Source organism: Lagopus muta, chromosome 3, assembly GCF_023343835.1.
Source record: "Lagopus muta isolate bLagMut1 chromosome 3, bLagMut1 primary, whole genome shotgun sequence".
In the NCBI taxonomy this organism is placed as follows: Eukaryota; Metazoa; Chordata; class Aves; order Galliformes; family Phasianidae; genus Lagopus; species Lagopus muta.
This window is the reverse complement of record NC_064435.1, coordinates 56416315-56429374: the sequence shown is the minus strand read 5'-3', so window position 1 is coordinate 56429374 and position 13060 is coordinate 56416315. Positions and strand designations below refer to the sequence as shown.

General features: G+C 37.8%; 1 long non-coding RNA gene across 2 annotated transcripts in view; it reads left to right on the top strand.

Moving 5' to 3' along the window:
* Positions 1–12830, top strand: part of LOC125690677 (uncharacterized) — a 98670-nt gene extending 85840 nt beyond the window's left edge. Inside the window, exons 6-7 of one of the 2 annotated variants that reach the window (XR_007375731.1) lie at positions 4905–5104; positions 12555–12830. This is a non-coding gene — a long non-coding RNA (uncharacterized LOC125690677). Of the gene's footprint in view, positions 1–4904; positions 5105–5537; positions 6293–12554 lie in introns of those variants that run through there. The other variant, XR_007375730.1, reaches the window with a different exon arrangement.
* The last annotated feature ends 230 nt before the right edge of the window (positions 12831–13060 follow it).

Below are 13060 nucleotides of genomic sequence, written 5' to 3'. Positions count from 1 at the left end.
TACCATTTTTAGCAGAGGCTGACTTCTCCCACAGTAAACTGCATCCTTTGATTTGGCCGAGATCATAAACCATCATTTAAACGAAAGTTCAGAAAACTGCCTCTGAAGTTGCATAGCTATGAGCAGTTTTTCCTAATGATGCCAAAAAAAAAAAAAAAAAGAAAAATGTAGAGTAAAGTTGGCACGTAGCATTACCTTCAAATTTTGAAATTGCTAATCAGTAGATTTTGAGAATGTACCTCATCACCTCTGTGGTTTGCTTGACTTGTGAGCAGATATTATTCTGCTGCAGATACTGAGCTTCTTATAACAAAAGGAACGTGTTAAAATTTTCCTATCTTGTTGACTTCTTATTAGAGGTCTTAATTCTGCATATCTCTTTAGCCCTTTTCTGGCATGTTTTCACTGGTATTTTTTTTCAGCTAGATATGTTTGCAGTGAACAGTTACCATTTCTGAATGATAGTATATATTATCCAGAATCTTGTCTCTAGAATACCTAAGAGAATAGTATGAAAATGGCCATTAGTGAAGTAAGAATTTTATCTGCACTGTTTCATATGTTTGTAATTGGGCTTGAATTTTAGATTTTTAAAACTCAAAAAAATAAAAACCTCAGTACTTTTCTGTTCTTTAAGGGGATCTCTGCAGAATCCATCTGCATGATGATACACAGTAAAACAGAATTATTGCTTGACTGCAGCAGATTTTTTTTTTATCTTTAGTTTGAGAAAAGGTAATTCATATTTATTTTCTGCAGGTAAAGCTTGGTTTAAGTGTTTTTATAATTAGCTTCCTTTATAAGATTCCTTTGTGTTTTTCTCTATTTTTTTCAGAACACATGCGTCAAGCTGTGTTGTGCAAATTAAGCTTTGGAGTAGTCTGTTGTGTGATTTGCATTTTATTGTAAAAATCTGGATTAAATAACTTAGATCTGTTTAGAGAGAAGAGGTGTTGGAGTAGAACAACATCAATCTTGCAGCATCAGGAATTTAGGCTTTAAACCTGCAAACACATGCTATGTGCGTGCTTTGTTTTGCCACTTTCTATCAACAAGGCTTTCTGTTACAATGATTATTGCAATAGTTAATGGAAGTCAAGTAGATGGCGCACGCAATTTTAGCATGAATTTGCTGTCACTTAAAGTGTTACCTAGCCAGTGAAATAAAGGGTTTATTTGCTGCCTTGGGTTACAATTGATGCAGTGTTCTGGCTAGTTATTTTTCTGAATTTGTATCTCTAAAAGAAACTTGTAGACAATTTTCTAGTAAGCTGAACTCACGTAAAACTTTCCTACACTAATTCTACACTTAATGTATTCTAACATTCCAAAGAAACATGACATAGCAGTAACAAGTGACTGTTCACTGCAGTACTGGCTGAGAAACACGCCTCAGTGTCCCCAAGCCAATTCCATCCTTTGGCTGCTTCTGTGGAAACCACTGAGATTGTAACAGGATGGAACAGAAGCCTGTAACAGGGATTGCAGTAAAAGAAGCTACTCAGAATACCCGAACAGCTGTATTGTCATTTTGAGATAGACAGGCCTCAGATATGTTCTGAAGAGCATCAGGTGTTGTTGTTGTTTTTTTTTTTTTAATCACTATTATTTAAATACTGGAAGGCGTAATCTTCTGACCGTCCTTCAGGAATGTAGCAAGTGGCACATTAGAACCTGGTTTCATATCTTCCAGCATCAGCTCAAAAAGAGCTGTATATTCATGATGTTGGTAATGCAGGAGTAGAAGTCATTTCATTAGAGCTCAAAAATGTTTTCTGCTAAAATAAGAATATTATTTCAAGAGATGTTGTTAGAAAGGAACTGTGGATCTTTTGCTTTTTTTTTTTTTTTTCTCCTGCTTTTCTGAACTTTAATGATGAGAGATATGTTAAGGTCATTTAAAATAAGATAAAGTCAATTTTGATAACTGACTATAATGAGATGATTTTTCTTCCACAGATGCTGCAAGCTGGGTTTTTAATTCCATGACAATTGCAGATTTTTAATGATTTTGCGAATGGAGTTCTAGACTGAGACACTTTTTTACAGGACCTAGACAATTTGAATTTCACAGTTCAAATTAAGAACAGAGACCGGTGTCTTTGAACAGTATTTGGTTCTTTTTTTGTAACAGGGGATGAGCTGATAAGAAGTTCAGAAAACTTCATTTCAAAATGGAAACAAAACAACAGCATTTGTAATGCAGCACGAAATTTCAGAGTCCATTGAACACCTGCTGCAAATCAGGTGCTGGTCCATTTATCTTCATTTCAGGAGTTATGCTGCTGTTTTACTAGGTTATTCTTTACTAAATTATTCTTTCCCTAAGTATAGCAGAAAATTTTCCATATATCGTTAAATGCTTGATCTTCTCTATATCCAAAGAGAATTATCCAACAGTGATGAATGTCAAAAACTTGGCATTACAAATTAGTTTCTGTTGATAGCATTACAGAGTTGGAATTTCTTAGGATGGAAGGTGCTGAGTAGGTGGTGTTTCTTCAACCATGTTCCCAGCAGGGTGATTCTACTTGGTCTTGATTCTGATGATATTCAAATGCCTACCAAATGAAAGCAGAAATGCTGCCTTGCAATATAAGGCATAGGACTGAGCAGGTAGTGTTTCTACTTCCATAAGAAGCATCTATGTTTTTTTGTGTTAATTGTTTTGGAGCTAATTTTTATTGATCCACATACAAAATACAAAAATATTGTGGTTACAATGTAATCAATAGATACTGTCTCCTATCATCCACAAGTCTATTACAAAGACCAGTGTTTCAGCCTATGACAAAAGGCAAATGTGTGTAAAGGAAAGGAAAGCTGTAAGTTTCAAAATCAGTAGGCATATGTCAGTCTTTACATTTGGGCCTTTGACACTGAACATTGCTAGAGTGAGGATAAATATCCCTACTAAATAGTAGCCTTTCTCATACTGCAACCTTTACCCAGACTCATTTTTTCCTATTAATGGGTGAGGTGAAGTGCAGCAGGAATTATGGATCCCACAGAATGTTCTGATCAGCTGTCAAAATAATACACATCACATCAGATGCACAAGGTCTGTGAGGGAGAGGATGCAATTAAGTGTGGGGCTGGAATATCATATGACTTCCTCCCTACATCCTTGTAAATTGTCCATGATACTAGGGTACTGGAGTCTGGGAGCTGTGGTGATAAAGAGGAGGAAGCTAGTCAGTGATACCTAAGGGACAACAGGTAAGGATGTGAGTACTTCTGGGAATCTAGGAGACAAAATACAGTTGGGAAGAGAACATAAAAAGCATCTTCCCAGCTTTAAGATAAAACTATTTTAAATTTGTGGATGAGAGGAAGAAGGATATGGCTTTACTTATTAAGAGGGTCATGGGCTGGTCTGTTTCTTATCAGCAATAGCAGCTTACCTTTTGCATACTGGTGAAAGAATCTTTCCACAGAAACTGGTTTGTCATTTAGCATTTTCTCTGTGGATCCCTAGGAATTCTTAAAAGTAATACAATATGAAAACTAAACATAAGGGAAAAATATTTTAAAAAGTTTCATGATGTTTTTCTACATGTTCTTACAATAGATTGGCACTGCATTAAATCTCATGGTAATGTTCTGGAATTCAGGATATATGTCAGCACAATTTATTTCTTTTTACTGTGTGTGAACCATATACTTTAGAAATATGTTATTTGGAAGTATGGGGAATTTGAAAGTATGAAAATGTTTTAGTGGTTTTTTTTTTTTTTTTTTTTTTTTTTTTTTTTTTTTTTTTTTAAAGAATTGATAGCAACTGAGAGCAACTCCTGAGCATAACATTGCAGCAGGAATGAGAAAGTATTGGCTGCAGTAAACTAATAGCAGGTGAAAAACTCTGCTTATCTGCTTGCCAGTTAAAAGATAGCAACAGTGAAGTGAGAGCAATATTGTTGCTTAACTAAGATCTTAATGTGACCTCTAACTATGCAAATGAGTGAATGAATGAACAATCGAGTTTAAGAAATAATGCCATTTCCATCTAAGTACTTTTCTGTATGTAGAGAGACAATTCTATAGAAAATGTTGTATATGAATTCATTTAGTCTTTTTGCCAATTGCATACAACTCTATTCCCCTGTTCTAGAACAGGATGATATTTCTCTCCTAAGAAATGCTTCCTTGCTAGTGGTTTTGTACAGGATTATTTCTCTAAGCTTTCTTCTTTTCTGTATTTCTTTATATAAATTTACAATTGTAAGAAAGTAGTATCTAGAACTTTAGAAATAATTTTTCAGATTTTTATTGAAAAATAAAGTCCAGAATAAGTAGATACTAATTACATTAGTAAGATTTGTCGCATCGTGCCTGTGAAGGGAGGGAGCTGTGACCAGATTTTGCAAATTACCCTGGTCAGGTTAAGGTGAAATGATACTCACATTCAGTACACAAGAGGAAGAAAGATGAAGTTTAATAGGAGATCTCTACAAACAGTCATTGTGGAATCATAGAATTGCATGATTGGAAAAGACCTTTAAGTCAAGCCTAACTGCAACCTATTCTACAGATTCAATCCTATAGGTATTAGCCTTCCAATCATACCTACCTAAGGCTGTGAAGTTTTATTGGAAAATTGAGTAAACCTTCTGTTACTTAAAAGTTTCAAGAGAAAAGAGATCAACATTTCAGTACCAGGCCTGCTGGTAGGAATGTTCCACATAACATAGAATGGAGAAAACAAAGAGAAGGCCAGCCTCTCCTAACCCCTGTTTATAGTAACAAAGAAAAGGTAAGGTACAGACCACCCTGGCCCCCATTGATAGTTGTAATTGGCTTTAGCTCCAGGATTGTTTGGGACACAGGACACCAGCCAAATGGAAGGAAGTGACACCATGCCCCTCCTCTGATTGTCTGTTTTTCATTGTTTTGCTCTCTTCCAGGACTGGCTGAGATATTCTTGAGATTAAGGGAAGGGATGTCCATTTTCTTCCTGTGGTTTAATCATCTCTTGGGACTTTGTTGTCTGGTGATTAACTGTCGCTTGGGCTTGTCCCTTACAACACTGTGTGCAAGTGTTGACTGCATCTGTACAATTACTCAATCCTTAATCAACAAAAGGCAGATGGCTACAAATGCTATGGTAAGAGCTCTGTTAAAGCTAGCTATACTGTCACAACATGGAGTGGTAATAATGGCAGGCAGAAAAATGGCCAGCCATATTGAGTTCATATCTCCTGTGAAACTAAACACAGAAACACCGTATGTTCCAGTGTGTTCCTTTGTCTTTAGCGGAGATTAAGTATCAGGTTAATTAATAGGTAAAGTATACAGATTACTAAGATGAAACAAAGTCAATTGTAAGGATTCAAATCTTGATTTTGGCAATAAGAGTGTGTATTTAATTTGATACAAATATTTACATAGATATAATTGAATATATAATGTGTTTATTATATAAACTTTTTTTTTTTCTATTAGAAGTTCATTACTTTCTTGTTTGGGGTAGTTTGAGGGATTATACATGTAAGTAGTACTTACAGGATCAGATCCATATCTTAAATCTCTTTTTACAGGTAGGTATAGGAGGACTGATTGAAAGATGGCCAAACAGATGCACTGTTTGCAGAAGCATTAAGAAAAAAGAATGTTTTGACATGTTTTTGAGAAATTTCTATTGCTCCAATTTGGGAGCTGTGGAAATATGACCACTGTATCACAGAATCTAATGATATATAGCAACAAGAATGAAAAAGCAGGCTCTTTGTCTTTGAAACTGCTCTGTGAAATAGTGTATTATTCCGTTATGTTCCTGGTGATGACAAGTACAGCCTCCTGTTAGTAAGTCAGACTGATGTTAGAACACTTGTTTACAGCACTGCAGTGTGAAAATACAAGCCCAATCTATAGCTGAGGATTTGATAATCCTGGTTAACCATGATTTCTTGCAGACGGTATGCTTTTGTCTGTTTTCTGTCCTGACAGTGGGAAGCCAGCGCACCACTATTTCTTGTGGCTACATTCAGTTTTTTGTATTGAAACCTAGCAATGTGTTCTGTACCATTTTCCTTAATATCATGAGATAAACAAATTTGCATTAGGCACTGAAGTGCTGTGTTGGGTTATAGAGCAGAGGATGAAATGTAATATCAGACTGAATTTGGAATTTTTTTTTTTTTAGTTACTTGCTTGTAGACCACAGTGGGCTTTTTCCTGAGAAAAAGGTTAATGAGATGAAGATGACTTACTTACCTGATTTTGAAGGAGGGAGATTTGTGCTGTGAATCAGAACAAGAATTCATTACCATGTAAAAATGGCTCCCTTACTTCTTCTAAGGCTGACATTACCATATAGAAACATTTGTGCATTTATAAAGTTTCAAAGTTTTACTGTTTTTTTTTTTTTTTTTTTCTTGCCCATCTTATCCCATTAAATTCTGACATGCAGGTGTGATGTGATTTTCATGGAAATGTCAGTAATGCTTAATAGGGAAAGAACAATACCACTTTTTATGTGTCGCCTCTAAGTGGTCACAACAAGGGTACATCCAGAGAGTGCCCTTATTGTGCTCCTGCTGATACTTGTGACAGGTTTATGAATGATTGCCACAGTGTTACTGTGTTGTAGCCCTTCAGCTTCTCAAAGACATTTCCCTACATCTGCTCCACTATTAGGGCTGTGTACCTGTCAGAGAATGATATGGAAACTGTAAGGGGAACTGACTTAAGAACTACTGAACCAGTCGTGCTGCAGTTCATTTGGATTTACATGAATGCATATGTACAGTGCCTTCTTTTTTGCTTTGTGTGATACCCTTGACTTGTTCTTCATAAATATTAGACTATTATGGTTGTAGTATCCTCACAATAGTATTATTTTTCTGATGACGTAGATGAATATAGGCATGTGTGAAGCCTGAAGATGAACAGAGATGAAAATATCCCACCCGAGTTAACAGTCATTCTAGTATGTAAGCTAAATATGTATACAAGCTCATGTAGTATATAATCTAAATAACTAATAACTGTCGTATAGTTGTGGTGGTACTATTATGTACGAGAAAGAATAGGTCAATCTGAAAAATAGGAACACAAGTGGATAATGTGCAGTTGATTTCCTTTTCCAACTGCTTCAGCTTTTGTGAGATCCACCATTTTGGTCCATAGAATATTCCCAGTTGTAAGGGTGTCCCAAAGATAACTGAGTCCAACTCCTGGCTCCACACCAGGAATACCAGCATTTAAACCGTGTCTGAGAGCGTTATTCAGTATCTTTTTCAACTCCAGCAACCTGGGGCCATGACCACTGCCATAGCCTGTTCCAGGGCCTGACAACACTGATGAAGAATATTTTTCTGACTCCAACCTGACGCTGATACAATTCCATGCCCATTCACTTGAGTTCTGTTGCTGTCACAGAGAGCAGAACTCAGCACTGCCCCTCTGCTCCCCTTGAGAGGAGCTGCAGCTCCTCTGCTCTGGGATGAACCAACCAAGGGACATCAGCTGCTCCTCATATGCTTTGCTCCCTGGATGGTGAAATCTCTGAGGCCCTTGTTTGGATGCGTTCTAATAGTTTTATGTCCTTGTGTTGTGGCCCTCCAGCCTGCACACAATGCTTGAAGTGCGGGTGCAGCACTACAGAGCAGAGTAGGACAACTCCTTCCCTTGCCTGGGTAGTACTGCTGGGTCAGATTCACACTGGGGTACACTTGGACTTTTGGCTGCTAGGGCACACTATGGACTCATATGAAGCTTTCTGTCAACTAGAAGCCCCGGACCCCTTCGGTGGGGCTGCTTTCCAGCTTCTCATCCCCCCAAGATATTCAGGGTTGCCCTGTTGCAGATGCAGAATCTGACTGTTATTTTTGCTATATTTCATGTGTTTGGTGATTGTCCAGTCCTCCAATTTATCGAAATCTCTCTGCAAGACCTTTCTACCCTTAAGGGAGTCAGCAGCTCCTTCCAGTTTAGTGCTGTCTGCTGAGTAACAGTATATCTTAAAGTACTGCAATCCAAATCTTTGGCTAAACCACTAGACAATTCTCCCTAAAACTGAGCCCTACAGAATTCTCATAGAGATCTATATTGCAGCCTCTTGCACAACATTTACAAAGCCCTTCAGCACTTGTCCTGCTTCTGAGTTGTGTACCAAGTACAAATTGTTTACTGTGCCGCAGGTTTTATGTTATTTTATAGTAGTGCTGTTTAGCAGAGAGTTGTCACTGAGATGGCCCAAAGGTATCAGCTGGCAGCCTTCAGCGTACTTCTCAGGAGTCTATATTTGCTGTCAAACTTGACAACTCAAATAGGTCACCCTGATCAGCACTTGTTCTTAGATCTTTGGTTGAGATGAATATTTGCACACAAAAGGTGCTTTTTATAATGCTTAGGGCTAAAGCATGCTATTGTCCCTGCTTGATCACCCCTTCCCTGTACTTTTTTTGATGAGAACCTGTATTCCTGCTTTCTGAAGAGAGTTTCTGGACCTCTGACAAAGATCAGTAGATTCTGATTAAATGGAACAAAATGCCTAGAAGTGAGTATGGACCCAGCTTGGACTTGATGTATACGTCTGAAAGTATGCGGGATTAGGCTCTTCTTCAGGATGCAGGGAGGTATATGTTGGAAGAAATAGGTTGTTAAATGGGGCTTACCTGTCCCCGCAACAGGTTGCCTTTGTCTGAACTGAAATATTTAGGCTACAAAATAAGACTGCCTCAGTTCTTCCAGAGTCACTGTTAGAATAAGGAGAGAGATGTGACAGCTATCTTGGGGGAAGCTACATGAAACAAAGAAACAATGAACAAAGCCCAAAAGAAACAGTGGTGGCTTTGCTTTCCTGATAATTATTTTTGGGACTTGAGCTCATCACCTCTGTGGATGAAGCTGTCTTTGGTGGTGATATCAGACAGGTGTATGGATACGCTGTCTTGATTGAATGTCTGTACATCTGCTTTGGTTGTTTCCAAGCCTGATGAACTTGACTGACTTCCAGCAATATTTGTCCAGTATCAAGTTTAGCTAGAGGGACAAGTACGTCACTTATTGGTGGAATGACAGCTGTTCAGATGCAGTGTGACAGTTGTTGCTGTCTTTGGATGGGAGACATATATAGCAAATTTTTCTACTGCTGATGCTGGTCGATCTCTTACAACATCGTACATGAATTGGAAGGAAATACTTCTGTGTGAAAATCAGAAATAGATTGGTGTAGGAACAGGCTCCATTGGTCTTTTGCAAAATTGTTTTTTTTTTTCTTTTTGAGTGTTGGCTGAGTGTTTTGCAGGAATTCTCTACAGGACCTGTCAAGGACACTTTAGACTCGAAAAACCAGATAGTGGATGGGCAACTGGTTGGATAGACTTAGCTTGAGAGAAACTGGTGGGAATGCTCTGACATAGATGAATCCATACAACATGGAAAACTGATTCAGAACTGCCACTTACTTCCAGAACCAAAGTTTCATAGGAATTTGTTGCTGTGGATAGTATACATACTTACATATTTGTATTATCCTTTTTCTTTTGGTTCTCTGAATATGATCACTTTCTCTGTGCATTGAAGCTGTTTAGAAACATTCCATCAAATCTTCTTTAGTCTGAGAATGAAAAACTGAACTATTTAAAGTGAAACCTTGATTGTAACTGCCATTTTTTCCCTTTTAGTGTTTCATTTTGTCTATTACTGTAGCCTTGTAAAGTTCTTCCTTGCCCAAATTAAGTATATGCAACATTAAATTGAAACAAAGCTAAATCAATTTCTTTGGTTGTTTGAGACTGTGCGGTGGTTCCCTTCACCCTGGTGTTAGTCTCTAACTTGGCTAAAAAAAAAAACAAAAAACAAAAAACAAAAAACCCGAACCATTTGAAAAGTGGGAAGAATTTGTCTTTGTCAGGCTCCACCCAGAGTACTGCATTGCATCTAGGCCTCTGTTCCAAAGCACAAGAAAGATGTAGAGCTCTTGGAGTGGTTCCAGAGGAGGACCACTAGGATGAGTGTACCTGTTCTATGAAGACAGGCTGAGGGGGCTGGGCTGCTTCAGCTGAGAAGAGAAGGCTCTTGGTGGCCTTTCAGTACTTTAAAGGAGCTTTTAAAAATGACTACTTATGCAGTCCAATAGTGATGGGAAAAGGGAGGATAGTGTTAAACTAAAAGAGGGAGATTAAGTGTTAGGAGGAAATTTTTTTACTTGGGAAAATGTGGAGTGCTGGTGTAGGCTGCCCAGAGAAGCTGTGAGTGCCCCATCCCTGAAGGTGCTTAAGGCCAGGTTGAATGGGACCCTGGGCAGCCTGAGCTGGTGGGGGGCAGCCCTCCCCACAGCAGAGGGGTTGGAAGTATGTACTCTTCAAGGTCCCTTCCAATGTAAGCCAGTCTATGATTTATGGAGAATATATGCTCACAAGGGCATACCTTGTGAAAGAAGAATGAATGGGAACAGTGAATGTAAGTCTTGGTTGTTCTCAGACTGCAACATTTGCTCACCTAGCTGATGGGACCCCACTTGGTTAGGGGTCATCATGGAAAGGGCACAGTTTACTGATGGTAATGGCCATGCATGGTTTGGCAGCTGTGATTGTGGACTCAGTAACTATAGCTAATAATTATGTGCACAGCTTGCACAGGAGAACAGAAGTAATTCCATGTTTATGTAACAAAGGAGGGAAGCAGTCATTGTTTAAAAAGAAATAAATAGAGCTGTATGAATTTGATAATAAATTGACATTTGAGAGCTATAATAGCATGCTTCTGTGGAAAAACAGCTTGATCAAGGAGGTAAGCAAAGATATATCAGAATAATTCAGGTAACTCACTACCATACAATCTTAATATAGGAGGAGAAAACAAGCTCTCATCCGGAAACATTACATGAGGGATTTTTGAACAAGATTATAATATGGATGTGAAAAATAGGAAATGAGATGTCCAGTAGCAGGAGGCAGATGTACAAAAATGCCTTGACGGAATACAGGCTCAGCTGGCTGATCATTTATAAGGAAAAGTTGGAGATGGGTAATGCATCATCTCCCAAGTGTTATGTGACAGATGTGTTTTCTGACTAGGCAGTTACCTGGTAACCTTAGCTTGAAATGGCTGAGCCCAAAGTCGTGATATCTTTCTTATGTAGCCTTATAGAAGCATAAATTCAGAATTATGGCACTTATTCTGATTCTTGTCTGTAATGAACTTTCCTAATTGAATTTTTACTAACCTTGGAAGCACAAAAAGTAAGGATTCTGAATAATTGCTTCAGGTTTTCCAAATGACCTTGGATTTATATCCTAGTTCCTAGGCATAGTTAGAAGTGACTGAAACTCTATTTCACTCCTGAACTTCAGCAGAAACAAGAAACTAGGCTTCAAGCCATCTGTCTGATCTAATGAAAGCTTACTGGATATAACTCAATACAGTGTGCAGAAGTGTGACTGAACTCAGAATTGCATCATCTCTTCTTTTATCTTAATGAACTATGTGAGTAACATTCTTAGGATTCGTCATCATGTAAACTTTCAAATAATGAGAACTAGCATCAGCATGAAGGATGCACATATAGATAGTGTCACTGGAAGTCATTTATATGCTGCTGTAAATCCACACAGTTTGAATACACATCAGAAGTTGTGAATACCATTTTTGGACTTTCAGTATTCTGAAAATCATACATCTGTAATCTGTAAACTTTTATTTCTCTAATTTTTAAATTCCATTTTAATTTCAGCATATCACTTCTACTTAAAATGTGGAATTTATAATTAAGAAATGGTGGAATGCACTTTTGCCAATTAACTTTGACCCTGGTGTGGCTGAAAGTCACATAACATAGACACTGCATAACCAAATCATAGATAAAGGCAAAAACACGGTATGTTTAATACTTCAGGACAGAATATTTTGATTGTTAGCTTCTCGGGAGATTGGTTAATTGCTTGTTTATCTTCTGTGTAATTTGTTATCAAATAAGCTTTTAAAAGTGTAACTGTGGAATGGAATCAATCTGAATCTGATTCATTTTGACAGCATAAAGCCTTTCTCAGCTATGCATTAACGCCTAGCCTGGTTTGTTGTGCTTTAATAGAACTGTGTAGGATGTCTTGGATTAAATCCATATGGGAACAAATTTTACCAAGACTTGTCGAGTCCTTCCTTTCTGGAGTTTTCTAACAGCTTACAATGGGAAAAATGCTGGAAAACTGGAGGTTGGATATAGTTTTATCCATACTGACTAATTAGCAGAACTATGAAAATTATTCTGTATGAATGTAATGATACTAAAAGGAGCTTTGAGGATCTGCTAGGAGAGTAAGTTTTCTAAGTCAAATAAGGGATAAATCTTACTCTAGCCAAGTTATGATTCCTGAACAAAGGAGTTCAAATGGTGTTGGTAAGACTGTGGCTCACCAACAGAATCGGCCTTGAAAGCTCCTCTGATGACATCAGGAAACCCATGGTCATGTGATGCAAAGTGCTGAAAAACTGATGATCTTACTGTGCTGATTCATGTACGTACAAAACACATAAGCTAACTAAATACTGAAGGCTCTAGAATGGATTTGCTGTTCTGTCCTCATATCTGTTTTTTTTTTTTCCTGCAGATGACAAAAGAAAGCATGAAACTTCAATGAAATATAACATGGGACATAGTTGCAGTACCAGCAAGATAATTTTATACTTTTTCCAAACCTAGATATATACGATTGGCACACTTGGTCTTGCAACAAAAATGTTTGGTGCCATGAATGATGCAGCTGTCATCTCTGTTGCCATACCTGACTTGTGCCAAGAAGGGCTAGCAATTTAAAATAGGATTTCAGCTCTGATGCATCTTCTTGCTCAGGAAGACACAGTTTTCCTAGGATGTAACTTCAACTTTTTTCTGTTGGGCAAAAAATGATTGTATGAGTAGGATTTGCACAACAGAATGCTTAAGGCAGCCTAAGAGAAATGGAAGTGGGGAGCTTGGGCCATCCTCAGTTACTTTGAGTGGAGATGAGAAACTAGAACTCCCACAGTGTAGCAAACTCAATACAGGGTTTCAGTGTTGCATTCCCTCCATTTGTTTTTGTTGCTCTTCTAACGAAATACTGACTTCACTGAAAAA